We start from the raw sequence: 22,494 nt of genomic DNA on the forward strand, positions 1-22,494 counted from the left end.
CGTGATTTTTGACCCAAAACCCGACCCAAAGGCCAAAAAACCCGACCCAACCCGAAAAAAACCCGACCCGACACGCCCGCGCAGGGTGCATGGGCCAACCCGACCCGACCCGGTGATAGGTACGGGTCGGGCGCGGGCCGTCCTATGCGATCCGTGACCCGACCTTGACCCGACCCGAACCCGACCCGACCCGACCCGACATTTGCCCAGGTCTAGCGAGGACCACCCCGACTACGTCCCACACCCGGGACGGTACCCGCTTGTTGTCGACCCCATCATCGGCAACACCCACTTCTCCAAGGTGCGCATGGACGGGGGCAGCAGCCTCAACATCATGTACGCCCACACCTTGGAGCTCATGGGGATCGGATTGAACAAGCTCCCCCCAGCAAGTCGCCATTCCATGGCGTTGCGCCGGGGAAGCGAGTCCAAACCCTCGGCTAGATCGACCTACCCGTCTGTTTCGGCATGGCAGCCAACTTCCACAAGGATGTGCTCACCTTTGAGGTGGTGGGGTTTCGGGGAGCCTACCACGCCATCCTTGGCCGTCCTTGCTACGCCAAGTTCATGGCCATCCCCAACTACGGTACCTGAAGCTGAAGATGCTGGGCCGGAGGGGTGTCATTACCGTCGGCTCCTCGTTTGAGCACGCATACGAGTGCGACATCGAGTGTGTCGAGCACGTGGAGGCTCAAGCGGAGGATGAGGCCCTCGTAGCCACCCTCGACAAGATGGCAAGTGAGGTCTTGGACTCCACGCACCGACACGCAGGCAGCTTCGAACCCGCCGAGGGTATCAAGAAGGTGCCCCTCGTCCCGAATCACCCCGACAACAATGCATTGCCAGTCAGTGCAACCCTCGACAGCAAATAGGAAGTGGTGCTCGTCGACTTTCTCCATGCCAATGCATACATCTTTGCGTGGAGTCCCTCGGACATGCCTGGCATACCAAGGGAGGTCGCCGAGCACTCCTGTAAGGATCGATGGACCAAGAGGGGGGGGGGGGTGAATTGGGTATTTTTCAAATTTTTGAAACAAGGTAAAGCAAGCTTAACCTATGCAATACTAGTAAGGCTCAATTCACCAACTGGCTAGCTAAGCAAACTACATAAGCTTATAAAGATACAACTAGATATGAAACTAAGCAAGGTAGAGCTAAGCTATGATCTCTAAGGTCAAGCACATGATTAATTGCATGAAAGTAAGTGCTTGAAAGTAAAGAGTGGGCAAGAGACAACCGGATTTTTTTCCCGTGGTGTCGATGTGTTGGCACACACCCCTAATCAACGTTGTGACACTCACTAAGAGTCTTGTCACTTCCCAAGTCACCGAGACGAGGGCGCTCACTAAGAGTCTCCGTTCACCATCCCGGCGTGGTGGAGCTCAAGCCACGTACAAACTTCTTCGGGCTCCCACAATCGTTGGCAAGCTCCGGAAGAAACACCTTCAATCACCAAGATCGCCTAGGTGCTGCCAATCACCAAGAGTAACAAGCTAGGGCCTTCACTTGAGCAAGAACCGATCACCAAGAACGGATGCACACAAGCTTCTCTCTACTCAAGTCCTTAGTCTTGCTTCTTGATTGATTGAACGAACTAAGATGTGGAAGATGAAGCTCAAGATGGCTCTCAACAATGTATGAGTGTATGAATGTTGCCTGGTGTTAAGAGTGTGCAAAATGACCCATTGGAGGGGTATATATAGGCAGCTCACATGAATAGAGCCGTTGGAGAAAAGCTTCCAGAAAACTGCGTAGCGCCGGTTAATCCGACGTACCTCCAATAGTTAGCGTCGGTTTAACCGATGAATGTAAGCTGCCCATTCTGAAAACTAGCCGTTACAACTTGGGCAGATTAACCGACGTATCATCGGTTTAACCGGTGAGTGTAGTTGTCCACTGATCAACTGAAAAACCAAGTCTCTGGACAACTGCACCGATGTTAACTCAAGACCATCGTCGGTTTAACCGGTGAGTACAACTTCTGAAATCCCTAGAAAAACCATCTCACTGGTCAATTGCACCGACGTCTCATTTCAAACAGCGTCGGTTTAACCGGTGTATTGAACTTGAAATGCCCTGGAAAAACCAACTCTGGACTAATGCACCGACGTTAATTCAAACAACATCGGTTTAACCGGTGTATAGAACTTGTCCAGACTCTGCTGACTTCGTTTAACCGACGTATAGAAAAGTGGAAGCGTCGGTTAAACCGGTGTATAGACTTTTTCTAATTTTGCCTTTTCTGTTTTGAGTCTTGAGTGAAATCCAAATATTCTTGAGATATAAGTTGAAAACCACTTATTTGAACTTCTAGGAACCTGAGTGACCGTAGTGTGCATCCATTTTCAAATGACCATGTCCATGCTTAAGTTACTTGACCTTAACCCTTCTTAATAGTGCGATCACTATAAAACTATAAAACCTATACTAACCTAAGTGTCCTTCTCAACCTTACGACACTTAGGACTAGAAAGATCCTTAGTCTTGTTATAATCTTGAGTTGAATACCGAGATCGCCTTTTTGGATAACGAAATTGAGGGGCCTCTTTTGACATATGACCAAATGAGCGATAATGATCTATTAAGCTGCACAAACTCATTAGTCACAATAATGGTTGTCATTAATCACCGAAACATACCTTGAGGGCCTAGATACTTGCAATCTCCCCTTTTTGGTGATTGATGACAACACAAACATAAATAACGAGAGAGCGAGAAAGATAAAACAGGATAAACACAAGAAAACTCGAAAAAGGACCAAAGAGCTCAACGGCTCAAATGAAATCCATAGATATGTCTCAAACCACAACATACTCAAGCGACAAATGTACATATCCATGAACTAACACCAAATGAGATACAAAGCATCAAAGTCCTGATAACTACGAGCTCTCTCTAACTCTACCCTCCCTCTGACTCCAACTCCCCCTGACTCTCTCCCCCTTTGACATCAAAGCACCAAAAAGGCGAGCTACTGATCTGGCTGTCGTGGCACGGCAAGGAAGCGGTCCGGGTCGTCATCGTCATCGTCGTCGTCGGATGGTGAACCCTCGGTGACGGACGGGAGCTGCTGGTCGGAGCTGACTGGAGGTGTAGCCGTCGTGGAGGCTCTCGTGCTGGCACTGCCTGGAAGAGGGTCCGTAGAAGTGGTAACCGGCTCAGCAGAAGATGTGTCAACATCTGAAGTAGTAAGTGCTGAAGCTACCGGTTGTGTCGACTGCTGAAGTAAAGAACCCTCTCCTCCTCCCCCTGAAGGTAGTGTCTGTGGTATGACGGGGAGGGCGACTGACTGGACTGCTGAAGGAGAGTCCTGGAAGAGTGAAGTCGCTGGCAGTGGTGAGAAGAGTGGACGACCGGCAGACCCAAGTAGTGCGGACATCGAGAACGTGGTCTCCGGTGTCGCTGTAGTAGCTGGAGCTGCAGTAGGGGCTGGAGCTGAAGTGACTGCAAGCTGAGGTGCTCCAACGCCCTGAAGGCCTGGCTGTCCTGACTGCTGCGGGGCGAGTCCGGTGTGAGTGTACAGCTAAGTGATCATCCCGAACATCGCCATCATGCCCTGCTGCATTTGCTGGAACTGAGCGTCTGTCCTCTGAGAGACTCTGTCGATAAGCTCGACAAACCGCTCCTCCACTGCAGCACGCTCTCGGGCGGCCTCCCTCTGTATCGCTGCAAGCTGAGCCTCATGGGCTCTCCTGGACTCCTCCTGTGCTATCCGATCCTCTCACTGCTGAGTGACGAGCTGCTGTAGGAGAGAGGTAAGCTCGGACGGCTGAGTCACCTGTGACTATAGCAGCAGCGGGTGACTCTAGGGCTGGCTCTCTGGACCCCCCTGCCTCGTGGTCGTGACTAGCTGGGGCTGCTGCAGGAAAGTACTCGACGTCCTCGGAGGAGTCTGACTCAAGCTCATACCAGTGTATCTCATCGTCTCCTCCGGGAAGCTGTGCCTCGGCAGTTAGCAGTGCCTCATCCTCCTGTGCCACACGGGCCTGTGCCTCTGGTGACAACTGTGCCATGGCAGCTCTCTCGGCCTGTCTGCCTCTCCTCCGGTCCTGGGGAGCTGTCGGACGGTAAACTGGGAACCGGGGAGCCTCATCCTGATGGTACACACTGCTGACAGGTGACTCTGCTGGTACAATCATAGAGCAAATATAGCTAATCCAGTGTGCATAAGGGAACTGCCTCACGACCCCCATCCCATCGGTGATCACATCCTCGATCTCAGCCAAAATAAAGTCAACAATATCGAACAGCTCGTGAGTGAGGATGTGAAGTAGTAATAGCTGTTGCATGCCTGTAAACCCCTCTGGGTAGCCACTCCTCGGTAACAGAGTCCTCCGGAGGGCCATGTGAACTGCGTACGCCTCTGGGGTCAACAGGCTAGGGACTCTGGCATACGACGCTGGAAACGGCTGGCGGAAGCACTGAGAGATCGCCTCGTGAGAAGGTGCAATCCCGCCAATCATAGCTCTGCGCGGTGGATCTGCGTCTCCGTATACCATCTCGTGCAGGGAGACGTCAATCAAGTCAACTCCGAGAATCCCTGCTATCGTCGCCCTCGACAGACCAAAGACCTGGCCTCCAAAAACAAAGTGTACGGCTCTACGCCCGGGAGCTATCCAGGCTGTGGCATAGAAAACTCTGACCCAATCCTCAATATATCTGTTCTGCTCTATCTGGAGTAACCTGGGCAGGCCTCTGAAGTGAGCAAAGTGCTCTCTGACGTCTGCTCCCCCTGCGGCTGTCCTCAGTGACACCCAGTCAAGCACTTTGTGCGGGAAGATCCTGTGGCCCCGCCTCTGGTAGGTCTCGTAGAAACTGGCCTGAAGTAGTGTCCAGAACCTACGGTCGACCCTGCTGTCACGGGTCACGGGGAACCAGTCCTCCTCCCCAACACTCCACCTGAGCCTCTTGACCTTCGCCGCATTGGCCTTGGTCAAGTTCTGGAGCAGTACACCTAGCTCCAGACGCACAACAGTGTCCATACGGAACACTGCGCGCTCGGCCTCTAGGGCCTCGGCTCTACGAGCTGCTGCTGCTGCTGCTGCGGACCTGCGAGGCTCCTGTGGCTGGTGACCTCCTCGCGTCCTCGGTCCAGTGCGACGCTCGGTCGCTGGTGAAGACTCTCCTGCTGGGGACGTCTGCCGAGTGCGGCCAGAATGTCGTAGAGTCGGTGACCCCTGTGTGCTCTGCCCCTGAGTCTGCTCTGACTATGCTGCATCTGAATCTGCATCTGAAACTGAGTGATCTGACTCTGCAGCTGTCGGCTCCCCCTCAGACGTATCACCCTCGGTCTGCTGTGTAGTGGTCCTGGTGGCCCAGGCACCTCTGACCCTGCCCATACCTCGGCATCTGCCCCTGCCCCTGGCTAGCTGCTCTCTGATCGCGAACGGGCAAGCACGGCCTAACGCCTGCTCCTTGGTGGCCTTGGCCACCATCTCGGCCCTCTCGGCCTCTCTCTCTGCGCGAGTCCGCTTGCGGACGAGCTTCTCCACAACAACCTCCTTTCCCTTCCTCTTTTCGCGACCCATCTCGATCAGGCAAAACCTCGAACACCTGGTGAGCGTGGAGCGGCTGCGGCTGCGGTGTGACAGGCGTGGATGTGCGGCTCCGTGGGCTGCGCGAGGTGTGGGAGCGGCGGCGGTGAGCAGCAAGAGATGGCGTACGCGAGCGGCGTGGGCGCGCGCAGGCGGGCGGCGTGCGAGCGGCGGTGCTGCGGGCTGCGCGTGGCGGTGGCTTGGGTCGGCGGCGTGGATGACGGCGCGGGCGTGGATTGGCGGCGACGACGTGTACGGGCGGCGGCGAGGTGAAGCGGCGGCGCTTGGAGAGGCGGAACGAGCAGCGGCGGCGCGGAGTCGGGAAAAGCAAGGAAGTGAGACATGCGTCCGCGGGCACAAGAGATAAATGACGAGTGGGCCCGCGATTTTCTTTAACACCGGTCGATCCAACGCATAGGGTTTGAACGCCGGTTGATTGCGTCGGTTTAGTTTACCCGAGACTCCAGCAAAAAATTCATCTGAACGCCGGTTGATCCGACGATATGCAATTTGAACTCGCCGGTTGAACGCTGCTAACACCGGTTGATTGACAGGTCATATCTGTGTTACGTTCATCGGTTGATCCGATGATGTGACTTTTGAATACGCCGGTTGAACGTCTGGTTTGACTGAGCTGAGACAGAAACTTAGTAACGCCGGTTAAACCGATGGGTATAGATCCATTGAGCGTCGGTTTAACCGGTGAACCAAAAACCCCTCACTCAGCTCACTCTTCTATGCTATGTCCAATAAACTTATAAAATTCAACTAAACTCAAGTTAATGGACTTGCATAGGCGACTTTACCCCTCAAAATAAATAGGATAGCACACTAGCTTAAATAATTTTCTTTTCAAACACAAGGAAAAGCCGCAAAGCGAGACAAAGCGCCAAATAAAATGTATGAGCCATGTCATAGGAATATTGAAGATAGGAAGCTTCAAACTCATCATGACATTGCTCACTAGGCAATAACGTACCTAACACTTTGCTCTTTTCACTTTTCATGAATTAAGATCTTGTATATGAAACAAGTCTCATTTTCATCAAGTGATCTCCTTTGTGACCCTTACGCATGCAATGATGGTGCAAGCTACAACCACATGCGAAAGTAAAAGTAAACATGAGGTGCACATCTATATGACAAGAAATGCATAACAAGAATTTAAGATCTACTTGTCAAGTTTGAACCCACGGGAAGCTTCTTCATGATGAGCCTTTCTACAAGCCTAGAGGAAAACAAGTGGACCACCACCTCTAGCTAAACCCTTGCTCATCACTATCTTACCATGGTTAGACAAGTGTCCTATATGTATGCATTTTTCTATATGACATGGCAACTTACATGACGTTTGCCGCATCTATCACATTAAGCTCATTCCTTAGCCTTACAAAAGTACTCTCGTCTAATGGTTTTGTGAAAATATCCGCCAATTGCTCCTCGGATCTCACACCTTGAAGAGATATGTCTCCTTTGGCTTCGTGATCACGCAAGAAGTAATGGCGAATATCAATGTGCTTTGTGCGAGAGTGTTGAACCGGATTCTTGGCAATTTTTACGGCACTTTCATTGTCACAAAGGAGTGGGATCCTATCTAGTTTCACACCAAAGTCCAAAAGGGTTTGCTTCATATATAAGATTTGGGCACAACATGCACCGGCCACTATATATTCCGCTTCCGCGGTGGACAAAGCCACGGAATTTTGCTTCTTACTTGACCAAGAAACTAGAGAATGCCCAAGCAAGTGGCAACCCCCGGAGGTACTCTTGCGATCCACACGGCTTCCGGCAAAATCCGAATCCGAGTATCCCAAGAGATCTAAGCTAGCGCATTTGGGGTACCACAAGCCTATGCTAGGGGTGTGCTTGAGATACCGAAGGATCCTATTCACAGCCGAAAGGTGTGATTCCTTTGGGTTAGCTTGAAAGCGGGCACACAAGCACACACTAAACATTATATCGGGCCTAGATGTGGTAAGGTAAAACAAAGACCCTATCATAGAACGATAGAGGGATTGATCAACCAGTTTACCGTCCACATCCAAGTCGAGATGCCCATTGGTTGCCATGGGTGTCTTGATTGGCATGCACTCATCCATCTTGAACTTCTTCAAGATATCTTTAGTATATTTTTCTTGATGGATGAATGTCCCTTCCTTCATTTGTTTGACTTGAAAACCAAGGAAGAAGGTCAATTCGCCAATCATGGACATCTCGAATTCCCTAGACATCATGGTAGCAAACTCATGGCTTAGTAAATCATTAGTTGAGCCAAAGATAATATCATCAACATAAATTTGACAAATGAAAAGATCCCCGTTGACGTCTTTTGTGAACAACGTGGTGTCCACCCTCCCGATCTTGAAGCCTTGCATGATTAGGAAGTCACGAAGCCTCTCATACCAAGCCCTTGGAGCTTGTTTTAGCCCATAAAGTGCCTTGTGCAACCTATAAACATGGTTAGGATTCCTTGGATCTTCAAACCCGGGAGGTTGCTCAACATAAACAAGTTCGTTAATAACGCCATTTAAGAATGCACTTTTCACATCCATTTGATACAACTTAATGTTATGATGTGAAGAGTAAGCAAGAAGGATACGGATAGCTTCAAGTCTTGCGACCGGAGCAAAGGTTTCACCAAAATCCAAACCTTCGACTTGAGAAAACCCTTTTGCCACAAGTCTTGCTTTGTTGCGTATCACCACCCCATGTTCATCTTGCTTGTTTCGAAAGACCCACTTGGTGCCGATGATGTTCTTGTCTTTTGGAGGAGCTTCGAGGACCCAAACTTCATTGCGGGTGAAGTTGTTCAATTCTTCTTGCATGGCCATCACCCAATCCGAGTCCTCAAGCGCTTCCTCTATGCTAGTGGGTTCAATACAAGAAACAAACGAGTGATGTTCACAAAATGAAGCATGCTTAGAGCGAGTTCTTACTCCCTTGGAAGGACTACCAATGATTTGACCAATTGGATGATCCTTGGAGATGCGACCATGCTTCACTAGCGGTATTTGCGTGGATGGTTGTTGGGGTGGATCTTGTGTGACTTGTACTTGTTGTGGAACACTTTGCTCTTCTTGTTCTTGGACTTGGGGTGTTGGTGTTGGCACATCTTCTTGAGGTAGTGGATCATCTTTTTCTTGATCTTTATCCACTTGGGGTGCCTTGGAGGTGCTTGGTGTAGATGAGGAAGGTCCTCCCCCTTGATCATTGCCTTTATGCACCTCTTCCGGCTTGATATCCCCAATGGACATATTCTTCAAAGCTTTATCAATCTCTTCATCACCTACATTTTCATAGCCAACAACCTCCTCTTGGGAGCCATTAGATTCATCAAACTCCACATCACATGTTTCTTCAACTAACCCGGAGGTTTGATTGAATACTCTATATGCTTTGGAGTTTGATGCATAACCAAGAAAGAAACCTTCATCACATCTACTTTCAAACTTACCGAGCCTTTTCTTCTTATAGATGAAGCATTTGCAACCAAAGACTCGAAAGTAGGATATATTTGGTTTCTTCCCGGTGATGAGCTCATATGGAGTTTTCTTGAGGAGTCGGTGGGGATACACTCGGTTGGATGCATGACACGCCGTGTTGATTGCTTCCGCCCAAAACTTCTCGGACGTGCCATAATCATCCAACATTGCTCTTGCTAGGGTGATGAGTGTCTTGTTCTTTCTTTCCACCACTCCATTTTGTTGAGGTGTGTAGGTGGCGGAAAACTCATGCTTGATGCCCTCTTCATCGCACCATTCTTCAATCTTCATATTTTTGAACTCGGTGCCGTTGTCACTCCGGATCTTCACAATTGGGGAGTTGTACTCCCTTTGAGCTCTTCTTGCAAATGTCTTGAAGACTTCTAGAGTTTCACTCTTATCGCCTAGAAACATGACCCAAGTGTAACGTGAAAAATTATCAACTATTAATAGGCAATAGAGGTTACCACCAATGCTCTTGTATATAGTTGGACCAAAAAGATCCATGTGTAGTAGCTCGAGCGGCTTGGAGGTAGACAACATCGTCTTGATGGGATGATGTGTTGCAACTTGCTTTCTGGCTTGACATGCTTTACATAGCTTGTTCTTGTCAAATGTGACGTCCTTCAAGCCGGTGATCATCCCTCTCTGGTGAGCTTTCTTGAGGTTGCTCATGCCAATATGAGCAATTCTTCTATGCCAAAGCCACCAAGAGACGACTTGGTGAAGAGGCATGTCATGGTGCTTGTTTGCTTTGAAGAGAAATCCACCAAGTAAATGTTGCCATGCCTAAACCCCGTGAATACCAATGACTTGTCTTCTTCATGAGTTACTATAACACCATTCTTGTCAAAGGTACACGTTAGTCCAAGATTACATAATTGAGCAATAGAAATAAGATTAAAACTAAGTGATTCTACAAACAAAACATTAGAAATAGATAAATCTTTAGAGATAGCTATTCTACCCAAACCTAAGACTTTCCCCCTTGAGTTATCACCATAGGTGACATGTTCATGATCGCCGGGGTCTTCAAGAGAGGTGAACATGCTATCATTGCCGGTCATGTGTTGAGAGCAACCGCTATCAAGTACCCAATGTTTTCCACCGGCTTTGTAGTTCACCTACACACATGAGAATTCACTTTTGAGTTTTAGGAACCCAAACAAGCTTTGGGCCTTTCACATGTGTGACAAGAGCTTTTGGGACCCAAAGTTTCTTGGGGAGCTTCTTCTTTGACTCCTTAGCAATTTTGCCAATGAATTTGGCCTTCACCTTGCCCTTCACTTTACTCAAGAGAAAATGGTTATTTTGAAACATTGATGAGTAATTCTTTGGTAAAGTGGGAAGGGGACGTGATGGTAAGGTGCACTCCCTAGTGTGGTGCCCGGTGACTTGGCAATGTTGGCAATATGAACCAACTTCCTTGATGAAGCTAGTCTTGATCTCCGGAGAAGGAGTAGTGCCTTGATTTGGCTCCGGAAATGAACCAAGACCTCTCTTGCCATAGTCACGAGCATTGTTGAAGAGAATTTCCTTGTGGATGTATTCTCCTCTTGAGAGCTTCTCCACACTACTCTTGAGGCTTGCCACTTGATCCATCAATTCCTTTTCCCTAGAAGCAACAAGCTTGGGCACAATATTAGTGGCATTTGTATTAATGAGTAGGTCATCACATGAAGTAGAAGCATTAACCTTTTCAATAGTTTCATTGACAAAGTTCTCAAGACTTGGGTCAATTGCTTCATAGGCAAATTCAAGTTCTTGATATTTGTGAGCCAACTCCCTATGCTCTTGTTTAAGCTTTTTGTGGCTCTCTTCAACTTGCTTAGCAAGTACAATTAACTCATTGTGCTTTTTGAGCAAGTCATTGTACTTGCCAAGCAAATCGGAGTGGGCAAACTCTAACTTGGCATGAGTGCTCTCAAGAATCTTGACTTTGCCCTTTTCCCTCTTGATAACGGATGTATACTCATTAATGAGGTTAGTGAACTCATAAGGGTCAAGCTCTTCATCACTATCATTGTCACTATCCACCTCACATACCTTTGTTTTACCTTTTGCCATGAGGCACATGGGAGGTGGAGGTAGCGATGATTCTTCATTGGTAAGGGCGATGGTGACGATATCTTCTTCCTCATCACTTGATTCTTCGCTTGATGAGACATCGATCACCCACTCTTGTTTTTCTACCAAAAAACTTCTCTTGGTGTTGTCCTTTTTCTTCGGGAAGAGCTTGGTCTTCTTGTCATGGCTCTTCTTCTTCCCAAATTTCTTGTTTTTATTCTTCTTCTCATCTTCATCATCATCGCTTGAATCATGGCGATGCTTGCTCTTGTTGTCCTTCTTTCTTTTGTCCAGCTTGGGGCAATTTGGAGCAACGTGACCTTTTTCTCCACAATTGTAGCAATTTTTGTTCTTGACATCTCCCCATGGCCGGAACATTCTTCTTTTAGGGTCAAAGTTGAAACCCTTCTTGTTGATCTTGTCATTCAAGCGTGTGAACTTTCTCATCATGAGAGCAAGTTCTCCATCATCTTCTTCATCGGATGAGCTCTCATGATGATCTTCTTCTTCATTGCTTGAGCTAGATTCTTGCTTGACCATCTTGAGCTTGCGGTGCTTGTTGGCCTTGGTTTTGAGAGCAATTGACTTGCTTGTAGTTGGCTCTTCGGACATACCAAGGATACCCATTTCATGAGCGCGAATTTCGCCCACAAGCTCTCCCACTTCCATTGTATCAAGATTCTCCTTTTGAAGCATAGCATTAATGATGTTATACTTGGGCTTCGGAAGGAGCATGAGAATTTTGCGGTTGATGGAGCCACTGTCAATTTTAGAAACTTCAAGAGCATTAATGTCCTTGACAATGACATTCAAGCGAGAATACATATCATTGCAATTTTCATGAGCTAGCATCTTAAATGAATCATACTTAGCTCTAAACAAGTGATATTTTTGTTCACGAACTTTTGTAGAGCCTTCTTGAATTTCAATTAGCTCTTTCCATATATCACTTGTTAAGTCCATGCCATTTACTCTAGCAAAGACTTCCTCACTAATGGCTTCGAAAATTGCATTTCTTGCCTTAGCATTCCATTTTAATTGCTCCGAGGTGGGAGTTCCGGTGAACCCGGTCTTTGTTGCCAACCACACTTCGGGGGCAATCGCGTCAAGGTATGCGGCCATACGAACTTTCCAATAGGCAAAGTTCTTGCCCTCGAAGTGAGGCGGCGAAACTCCCATCTTGGCCATAGCTCTAGGCGGTGAAGCCTAATGATCCAAATGAGCAACGAGGCTCTGATACCAATTGTAAGGATCGATGGACCAAGAGGGGGGGTGAATTGGGCCTTTTTCAAATTTCTAAAATAAGGTAAAGCAACCTTAACCTATGCAATACTAGTAAGGCTCAATTCACCAACCGGTTAGCTAAGCAAACTACATAAGCTTATAAAGATACAACTAGATATGAAACTAAGCAAGGTAGAGCTAAGCTATGATCTCTAAGGTCAAGCACATGATTAATTGTATGAAAGTAAGTGCTTGAAAGTAAAGAGTGGGCAAGAGACAACCAGATTTTTTTCCCATGGTGTCGATGTGTTGGCACACACCCCTAATCCACGTTGTGACACTCACTAAGAGTCTTGTCACCTCCCAAGTCACCGAGACGAGGGCGCTCACTAAGAGTCTCCGTTCACCATCCCGGCGTGGTGGAGCTCAAGCCACGTACAAACTTCTTCGGGCTCCCACAATCGTTGGCAAGCTCCGGAAGAAACACCTTCAATCACCAAGATCGCCTAGGTGCTGCCAATCACCAAGAGTAACAAGCTAGGGCCTTCACTTGAGCAAGAACCGATCACCAAGAACGGATGCACACAAGCTTCTCTCTACTCAAGTCCTTAGTCTTGCTTCTTGATTGATTGAATGAACTAATATGTGGAAGATGAAGCTTAAGATGGCTCTCAACAATGTATGAGTGTATGAATGTTGCCTGGTGTTAAGAGTGTGCAAAATGACCCATTGGAGGGGTATATATAGGCAGCTCACACGAATAGAGCCGTTGGAGAAAAGCTGCCAGAAAACTGCGTAGCGCCGGTTAATCCGACGTACCTCCAATAGTCAGCGTCGGTTTAACCGATGAATGTAAGCTGCCCATTCTGAAAACTAGCCATTACAACTTGGGCAGATTAACCAACGTATCATCGGTTTAATCGGTGAGTGTAGTTGTCCACTGATCAACTGAAAAACCAAGTCTCTGGACAACTGCACCGACGTTAACTCAAGACCATCGTCGGTTTAACCGGTGAGTACAACTTCTGAAATCCCTGGAAAAACCATCTCACTGGTCAATTGCACCGACGTCTCATTTCAAACAGCGTCGGTTTAACCGGTGTATTGAACTTGAAATGCCCTGGAAAAACCAACTCTGGACTAATGCACCGACGTTAATTCAAACAACATCGGTTTAACCGGTGTATAGAACTTGTCCAGACTCTGCTGACTTCGTTTAACCGACGTATAGAAAAGTGGAAGCGTCGGTTAAACCGGTGTATAGACTTTTTCTGATTTTGCCTTTTCTGTTTTGAGCCTTGAGTGAAATCCAAATATTCTTGAGATATAAGTTGAAAACTACTTATTTGAACTTCTAGGAACCTGAGTGACCGTAGTGTGCATCCATTTTCAAATGACCATGTCCATGTTCAAGTTACTTGACCTTAACCCTTCTTAATAGTGCAATCACTACAAAACTATAAAACCTATACTAACCTAAGTGTCCTTCTCAACCTTACGACACTTAGGACTAGAAAGATCCTTAGTCTTGTTATAATCTTGAGTTGAATACCGAGATCGCCTTTTTGGATAACGAAATTGAGGGGCCTCTTTTGACATATGACCAAATGAGCGATAATGATCTATTAAGCTGCACAAACTCATTAGTCACAATAATGGTTGTCATTAATCACCGAAACATACCTTGAGGGCCTAGATGCTTACAATCTCCCCTTTTTGGTGATTGATGACAACACAAACATAAATAACGAGAGAGCGATCGGCGAGGAGCTGCAGAAACTTCTGGTGGTCGGATTCATCAAAGAGGTATTCCATCCCGAGTGGCTAGCTAATCCTGTATTAGTGAAGAAAAAGAATGGAAGTTGGAGGATGTGCATAGACTACACTAGTTTGAATAAAGCATGTCCTAAGGTTGCCTTTCCTTTGCCACGTATTGATCAAATCGTAGATTCTACTACGGGATGTGAACTTTTATCCTTTCTTGATGCTTATTCCGGTTACCACCAAATTAAGATGAAAGAGTCCGACCAACTCGCGACCTCTTTTATCCCACCTTTCGGCATGTACTGCTACGTCACGATGCCTTTTCGCCTCAGAAACGCCGGAGCTACAAATCAGCGATGTATGCTCCACGTATTCGGGGACCATCTCGGGCGGAACATAGAAGCATATGTCGATGACATCATTGTAAAATCCAGGAAGGCGGACGACCTGGTAGCCGATCTCATGATCGCGTTCGATTGCCTAAGGGCCAAAGGGGTAAAACTCAACCCCGAGAAGTGCGTGTTCGGAGTTCCTCGAGGCATGCTCTTGGGCTTCATTGTCTCCCATAGGGGCATCGAACCCAACCCTGAGAACATCTCGGCCATCACTCGGATGGGACCGATCCGAGACCAAAAATGGTACAGAGGGTCATGGGATGCCTAGCATCCCTCAGCCGATTCATCTCGCATCTCGGCGAGAAAGGTTTGCCCCTATATCGACTCCTGAGGAAAACTGAGCGCTTCACGTGGACCCTTGAGGCTCAAGAAGCCCTCGACAGGCTAAAGGCATCGCTCACTCATGCCCCCATTCTCACACCACCCATAGACGGTGAGCCCCTCTATCTGTACGTAGCTGCGACGACCCAAGTGGTCAGCGCGGTGATCATTGTCGAAAGACAAGAGGGCCATGCTCTGCCAGTCCAACGGCCGGTGTACTACATCAGTGAGGTGTTGTCTGAAACCAAGACACGCTATCCGCAGATCCAGATGCTGCTATACGCTGTGGCCTTGGCTCGGCGCAAGCTGCGCCACTACTTCGAGGCCCATCCCGTCACCGTGGTCTCGTCTTTCCCTCTGGGAGAGATAGTCTGCAACCGGGAAGCCGAGGGTAGAATTGCCAAGTGGTCCGTAGAGCTGATGAGAGAAACTCTCACCTACGCCCCTCGCAAGGCGATTAAGTCCCAAGTCCTAGCCGACCTCGTCGCTGAGTGGATGGACACTCAGCTACCCCCACCACAAATCCAAGCTGAATGCTGGACCATGTACTTCGACGGGTCGGTGATGAAAACCGGCGCCGACGCTGGTCTCCTCTTCATCTCACCCCTCGAAAAGCACATGCGCTACGTAATACGCCTGCATTTCCCCGCATCTAACAATATGGCGGAGTACGAGGCCCTCCTCAGTGGCCTCCGCATCGCCATCGAGCTTGGCGTCAAGCGCCTCGACGTACGCGGTGACTCCCAGCTCATCATCGACCAAGTGATGAAGGAGTCTAGCTGTCACGACCCGAAGATGGAGGCATACTGCAATGCAGTGCGCCGCCTCGAAGACAAGTTCGACGGCCTAGAACTCAACCATGTCCCGCGCAAGTACAATGAGGATGCCGATGAACTAGCCAAGATCGCGTCCGGACGGACCACCGTCCCCCCGGACGTCTTTGCTCGCGACATCACCAAGCCTTCCGTTGAATTCAAGGATCCGGCGGAACCGGGCCCCTCGAACACCGAGCCCCACGGTGGGAACCCCTCAGCGGATGAGGCCGAGCCCATCGACACTGACTTCGAGACCTCCTCCATGGATGAGGCCGAAGCAATGGAGATCGACGAGGCCCTGTCTTCGCAAGATTAGCACACCCAGTACCTCGACTGGATGATCCGAGGGATTCTACCCTCGGACCGCGCTCAGGTGCGGCGCCTCGCTAGGTGGTCCAAGTCCTTCGTCCTAATCGACGATGAGCTATACAAACGCAGTCCCTCGGGCATTTTGCAGTGATGCATCCCCATCCCCGAGGGCAAGGAGCTGATCCGTGACATCCACGCTGGCACCTGCGGTCACCACGCCGCGCCACGTACCCTCGTGGGTAACGTGTTTCGACATGGCTTTTACTGGCCCACCACGGTCGCCGACGCCACCGACGTCATGTAGACCTGTGAGGGTTGCCAGTTCTACGCTTGAAAGACACACCTCCCGGCCCACGCTCTGCAGACCATCCCCATCACGTGGCCGTTCACCATGTGGGGATTGGACCTCGTTGGCCCGCTACAGAAGGCGCCCGGGGGCTACACCCACTTGTTGGTGGCAGTCGATAAATTCTCCAAGTGGATCGAGGCTCGACCCATCGGCAAGATTAGATCCAAACAAGCCGTTCTGTTCTTTACTGACATTGTCTTCAGGTTCGGGGACCCGAACTCGATCATCACCGACAACGGCACCCAGTTCACAGGCAAGAAATTCTTGGCATTCTGCGACAGCTACCACATACGTGTGGACTGGTCGGCTATGGCGCACCCACAGATGAACAGGCAAGTGGAGCGTGCCAATGGCATGATCCTCCAAGGACTGAAGCCAAGGATCTTCTACAAGCTGAACAAGTTTGGCCGGAGGTGGCTCACAGAGCTACCCTCGGTTATTTGGAGCCTGAGGACGACCCCAAGCAGAGCCATGGGTTTTACCCCGTTCTTCCTCGTCTATGGCGCCGAGGCCATGCTCCCCACGGACCTGGAGTACGGGTCACTGAGGCTCAAGGCCTATCAAGACCAGCAGAACCAGCAAGCCCGCGAGGACTCGCTGGATCAAGTGGACGAGGCTCGAGACGTGGCGCTCCTACACTCTGCGCGTTATCAGCAGTCCCTGCAAAGATATCAAGCGCAGAGAGTTCGGCGCCGAGACCTCAACAAAGGGGACTTGGTGCTAAGGCTTCGACAGGACAACAGAGGCCGCCACAAGCTCTCACCGCCATGGGAAGGCCCATAAATCATCGCCGAGGTGCTCAAGCCCGGCACGTACAAGCTAGCGAATGAAAACGGCGAAGTCCTCACCAATGCCTGGAACATACAGCAGCTACGTCGCTTCTATCCTTAGAGTTCTAAGCTATTCGTACATCGTTTGTACTCGCATTTGCGATTTCCCGAAACAATAAAGGAGTACGCTTTAGTTGTTTATTTTTTGGGAACCTTCCGGACCCTCGGGGGCTCGGATGCGCACGAACACTGAGGTATGCCTGGCTTTACCCTCGGCAAAGCCAAGCCTCCCTCGGGAGCTACTATGGGGGGAACCCCCGAACGTTCCCAAAAAATCACCAACGTTTTTTCGAAAAATTTTCGTATCTAAGTTTCTCGTATACTTGGGAAAAACGGACGCGAGGCATAAGCAACTACGGTACGGGGCCAGCCGAGTCATGGGGCTGCCTACGGCTCCGGGATACGGCACCCCCCTCACCACCTCACGACTAAGTCGCTTATGAATGCTCAATTCCTCGCAGACGTTCACCAAAGTCGCATATGAGAACACGGAAATAGAGTAAAGAAACGAGGGCTCGAACGCACAAGGGCTCGATGGGCCACACTTTTGATTTACAATAACCAATTTCTTACATACACAAGTACTATTACAATAAAGTACTAACTTATTACATGGGCTCCGAGGCCCGGACTACCTACAGGTTATCATCCCCCCTTGCTGGTTTTCGACAGCATCAAATTCGGCTATGGGGGGATGTCGGCTTCCAGCTTCGCGGCCAGGATGGGGGCGAAGCCCTCGACGGTGGCGTCGGCATCGTCCATGATGGTCGACGTAGTGTCCGGGCTGGCGTCGTTGGGGACCACGTACCCCGACGACACTCTTTGGAGGTCCATGATGTAGTGTGTTGAGGCCACGGCGAGGGCTCGCAGGACACCAAGGCAGAAGGTGCTCTTGGCGTGCTCGGCGATCCGGCCACCTAGCGCTCGCAGGCGGCTGATCACCGAGCTTCCAGACACAGCGCCCTCCCCTTCGAGCTCCTGGCACATGCTCACAGCGGTCCGCTCCAGGTTAGTGTACTTAGCCTATGCCGCCATGAGCGCGGTGTTGACCGCCTCTTTCGCCGCAGTCTCGTCCGCCACTCTCTCCCTCAGTTCTAATCAAAGGAACCAAGATAAGCTGCGATAAATTAGAATCCAACAACAGCGAAATCTCGAGCACTCACCCGCGATATTCTTCTGCGCTTCCTCCTGCTAGACTCGGGCGGCCTCTTCGAGCGAGGACAAGGAGTCCTCCTTCTCCTTGAGGGCAGCCTCCACGTTCCGGATGGCCACCTCCTTCACCTCGAGGGTCCCAGAGAGCGTGGCGATGGTCGCCTTCTCGTGCTGGAGCTCGGCCTCCTTGTGCTGGAGCTCGACCTCCTTCTGCTTGAGCGCCGCCCTCACGCGCTGCAGCTCGGCAGACTGCGCCTCGGCCTCCTGAGCCTTCTACTCCGCCGCGGCCCTTTCGACGTCGCGCTCGCCGGCAGTCCGTGCCAGCTCTTCCTCTAGCACCTGCTGACACGCCCCCAGATCTGTCATCTTGGTGTTGGCGTCGATGTTCTTGAGCACCAAGTCGGCATTGTGCTGCACAAGCCAGCGTATTTGGGAGTACAACCGGTTCAGCTCGTCGCTCTTTTTGTGCGAGATGTCCCTCAGCCGTTGCAAGTGGAAGAGCGTGAATGAAACACACAAAATCAAGGCCAAATACAAGCGATTCCGGGGAGAGAGCCACCTACCTGGCTGATCTGGAAATCCATTGTTCTATGAATCTCCAAGGCGCGCTCGAGGTGGCCCAGAATCTGAGAGCGGGCCTCGAACTGCATCTTCCAGACGGATTCCTCCTCCTGCTCATTGCGGAGAAACTCCGAGGGGACCCCGGACTGGATGATCGCCCTGTGACGGGGCCCCTCGAATGTCCCCGCATTGAGTACCTCCTCGGAGGCCGACGTGAACTCTGCAATCCGGTCGGCGGCACTGGCAGCAGCAGCAGGGTCGATGTTCCTCGAGTCCCCGAACTCCTCGCTGCTCTCCGGCAGCTGCACCACCGGCACCACGTTCCCCGGCGCCGCTTGCGCCGCTGCAACAACACCGTCGTTCAGGACCCCCGTAGGCTCCGGGACGCAGGCTTCCTCCACTGCTGGCGCCCTTGGCGCCGACTCCTCCGCGACACCCTCGACCCCAGCCCTCGGGGGCTCGAGAACGAGGGTCTCCACCTCTATTTGGCTGGCGGGGCGCTCCGAGGCGTCCCCACCAGCTCCTTCTCCTACGACCAGCTGGGCGGCGCAGTCCGCGTCGCCCCGACCGGCCTCGACTTCGACATCCGACCGGGTGGTGTCATGTGTGTCGCCCCGGTCGACCTCCCCCTCGGCGTCAGCCTGAGCGGCCCTTACAGCGCCGCCCTGGCCGGCATCGCCCTTGCTCTCCGGCGCTCGAGCCTGTTGGGCCTTCTGGGCCACTCGAGCCATCAGCTCCTGGAGCTTCGCGGCCTCCGCCACAATGTCCACAACGGGCAGGGGCTGCGGTGCCGTGTGCGGCGTGGCGCGCGCCCCGGTCTTGAGGGCCTTGGTCGGCGCAAGCGGGGCTGCATCCTTGGCAATGGCCCCGGAGCTGGTAATCGGGTAAGAAGTGCTGAAGTCAGCAGGATCGTGGGGACGATTAAACGAACGCGAAGCATAAAATCAAAATCACTTACCCTGACCGGGCGCTCATGCTGCGCTTGCCCGAGCCGTTCCTTCGGGCCCGCGGCACACTGACGCCTCTCGACGACTGACCCGAGGGCGTCGTCCCTAGATCAGCCTGGAGCCTCGAGACCGTCTGCGCGGACGTCTCCGCACTCGCCGCGGACCCGCCGCCACCCGTCGACACCGCGGGCGCAGGTGCCCTCCTGCCTACCGCCGGTGGAGACAACCTCTGTCCTGTCACGGGCGTAGACGATCTCCCACCCACTGCTGGTGTGGGCGACCTTCGTCCCACCGCTGGCGTGGGCGACCTCCGCCCCGCCCCTACGAGGGGCGGATTCACCAATGACCCCGACGTGAGCCTCGCTTCACCCAGCGTCACGGGCACATCCTCGCCGCCAGCCCCTCGATAGACTGGCGGGGAACCCGCGCCTGTCGCCGGCTCGTCGTCGTCTGAGAAATTGATCTCGGCATCCGAGGAGCCCTCCTCCTCCTCGGTGGACTCGGGTGTGGTGGGCTGCGGCTTTCCCTCCGTGTGTGCAATTTTGCACGCCTTGTCGTGCTTCTCTTTCCTCTTCCTCTTCCTGGCGGCGGCCGCCTCCGCTGCTTTCTGCTTCTTCACCGCCTCTGCGTGCAGGCGGTTGACTTCGCGTTCCTCCGGGACCGAAGGCCTCGAGGTGAAGCCCCTGTGGATCACCCCCTGGGAAACGCAACTAAGAATCAGGGAGTGGGGAGAGGATGTAACACCCTAATTTAAATTTCAGTATTTTTCAATAAATTTAATTGGCTTTATTTAAATTTCTAAGGTTTATTGTGTTTAGTTGGCATTTTAATCTAATTTTGTTCCATTAAGTAATTAAAATTTATCATAGGTTTAATTTTTGTGTTGCATTCATGCTGGTGCATACTTTTATTTGAGTGTGGTTTGAATTCAAATCCATATTTGAATTCAAACTTTGTTTGAATTAGATTTAGAAATGAGAAGAATAGGAAATAGAAAAGGAAAATAGAAAGCCCAACGCCCAGAAAACCCAAAACCCTCTCAGCCCGACCCAGCTCCCCGCGGCCCAGTTCGCTCGGCCCAAGCGCGCGGCCCAGCGCTCCGCCCGCACCCCGCTCGGCCCGCGTCGCCCGCTCTAACTCGGCCCGGTTCCATCCCGGCCTGCGCCCGCGTCGCCCCGCGCGCGCTCAGCAGCTCCGGCCCGAGCCCAAGCCAGCGCCTCAGCCAGCCCGCGCCCACACTCTTTCCCGAGCCCAGTCGCGCCGGCCTGCTCCCCTGGGCCCGCACGCCAGCGCGTCGCCCGCATCGCGCGACGCCTCCCCGCCCCGCTGCAGCCCGGCCCCACACGCCAGCTCCACCCGCTCGCTGCCAGCCCGGGCCCGCTCGCCAGGTCCGTCTCCCTCCTCCCGCAACGCCCGCCCGCGATCCTCGCCTGAGATCCAGCCGGCCTTCCAAACCGGGCACGCACGCCAAGGTAGCCGCCGCCCTACAAAAGGGACCTGAGCCTCCATCTTTCCTCCCATCCGCCGCCACCAGAGTCGCCCCAGAACCCTAGTAGCGGCCGCCGCTACCCGGAGCTCGGAGCGGAACCACCCGCCGCCGCCGGTGAGCTTTTCCTCTCACGAATTCTTGCCGCCGGCCTGATTTCTGGCCACGCTGACCCCCTGGATCGCTTCGCAGTGCCACCCACCGTCGATCCGTGCGGCCCAGGAGCCGGAGACGCCCAGCAGCAGCCCTCCTTCGAGCTCCGTCCGCGCGCCTCCGCCTGAGCTCGCCGCCGGTCCCCTGCGCCGCGAATCCGTCCGCCCCGCGCCCTCGGTGAGCACCCTGGATCCCCGAGTTTCCTTTTGCGCTAGTTGATTAGGCCCCTAGCCCGCTCCCGAGGTCAGCACACCACCCGCCGGCGAACTTCACCGCCGCCGAGCCGCCCTCGCCGGTGAGAACCCCTCTCCCTGTCCCGCACCGCCTCTCCGAGTGTTCCAGTGCATCACGCATGCCGTTCTCGAACGTTTGGGCTAAATCCCAGGCCAAACCATGCACCGGGGCGCCTTTTTGGCCTTCTCCGGTGAGATCGCCGCCGCGGAACTCTGTTCCGGCGAGAACCCGCCGCCGCCCGCACCCCAACCGCCCGTGGCCGCCCGATCCCGAATCAACGCGCCAGATTAGATCCAAGCCCGAGCCATCCTGAGCCGCTAGATCGCGATCCAACGGCCCATATCCAAAGATACCTGTTCGGCTTGGTAAAATTGTTAAAGAGACCCTCGGTTTACTAGATATCAACCCGCAGTCCTAGCGCGTTGAAAAATAATTATATCCAGGTCCAGTTTTTAACACTTTAGCCCCTGAGCTTTGTAGTTTTTGAACCCGCGATCCAGACCTGTCCTTTTTGCGAGTTAGACCCCAGGAATAAGGTTTAATTACGTCTAGGCCCTCGGTTTTAGCAGAAAAGCCCCTGAAACTTTAGTTTTCTTACAAATAAGCCCCTGAACCTTGTTTTAGGCCTAGTTTATGCGTTTTAGCTCCGATTTTAGCGTTCTTTATGTCCACGCGATCGTTGTAACGCGTAGAATAGTTTTAGCTTAGTTTTTCTTGCTGTTTTTATGTATTGATGTATTGTTTCTTAGTTTTTGTTAGTGTTCGCTTGTATGCTTATTTCTGTGCATTGTTTTGGCCATGTGTTCGAGAGTAGACGTTGATCCATCTGAGGAGCCCCAGTACCAGTACCCAGAGCAGCTGTCTTCGGATC

At 51.7% G+C, this 22,494-nt stretch overlaps 1 pseudogene; it reads left to right on the forward strand.

Moving 5' to 3' along the window:
- Positions 1 to 5,597: 5,597 nt before the first annotated feature.
- Positions 5,598 to 22,494, forward strand: part of LOC120645393 — a 29,614-nt pseudogene continuing 12,717 nt past the window's right edge.

Source organism: Panicum virgatum, chromosome 8K (assembly GCF_016808335.1).
Source record: "Panicum virgatum strain AP13 chromosome 8K, P.virgatum_v5, whole genome shotgun sequence".
Classification (NCBI taxonomy): domain Eukaryota; kingdom Viridiplantae; phylum Streptophyta; class Magnoliopsida; order Poales; family Poaceae; genus Panicum; species Panicum virgatum.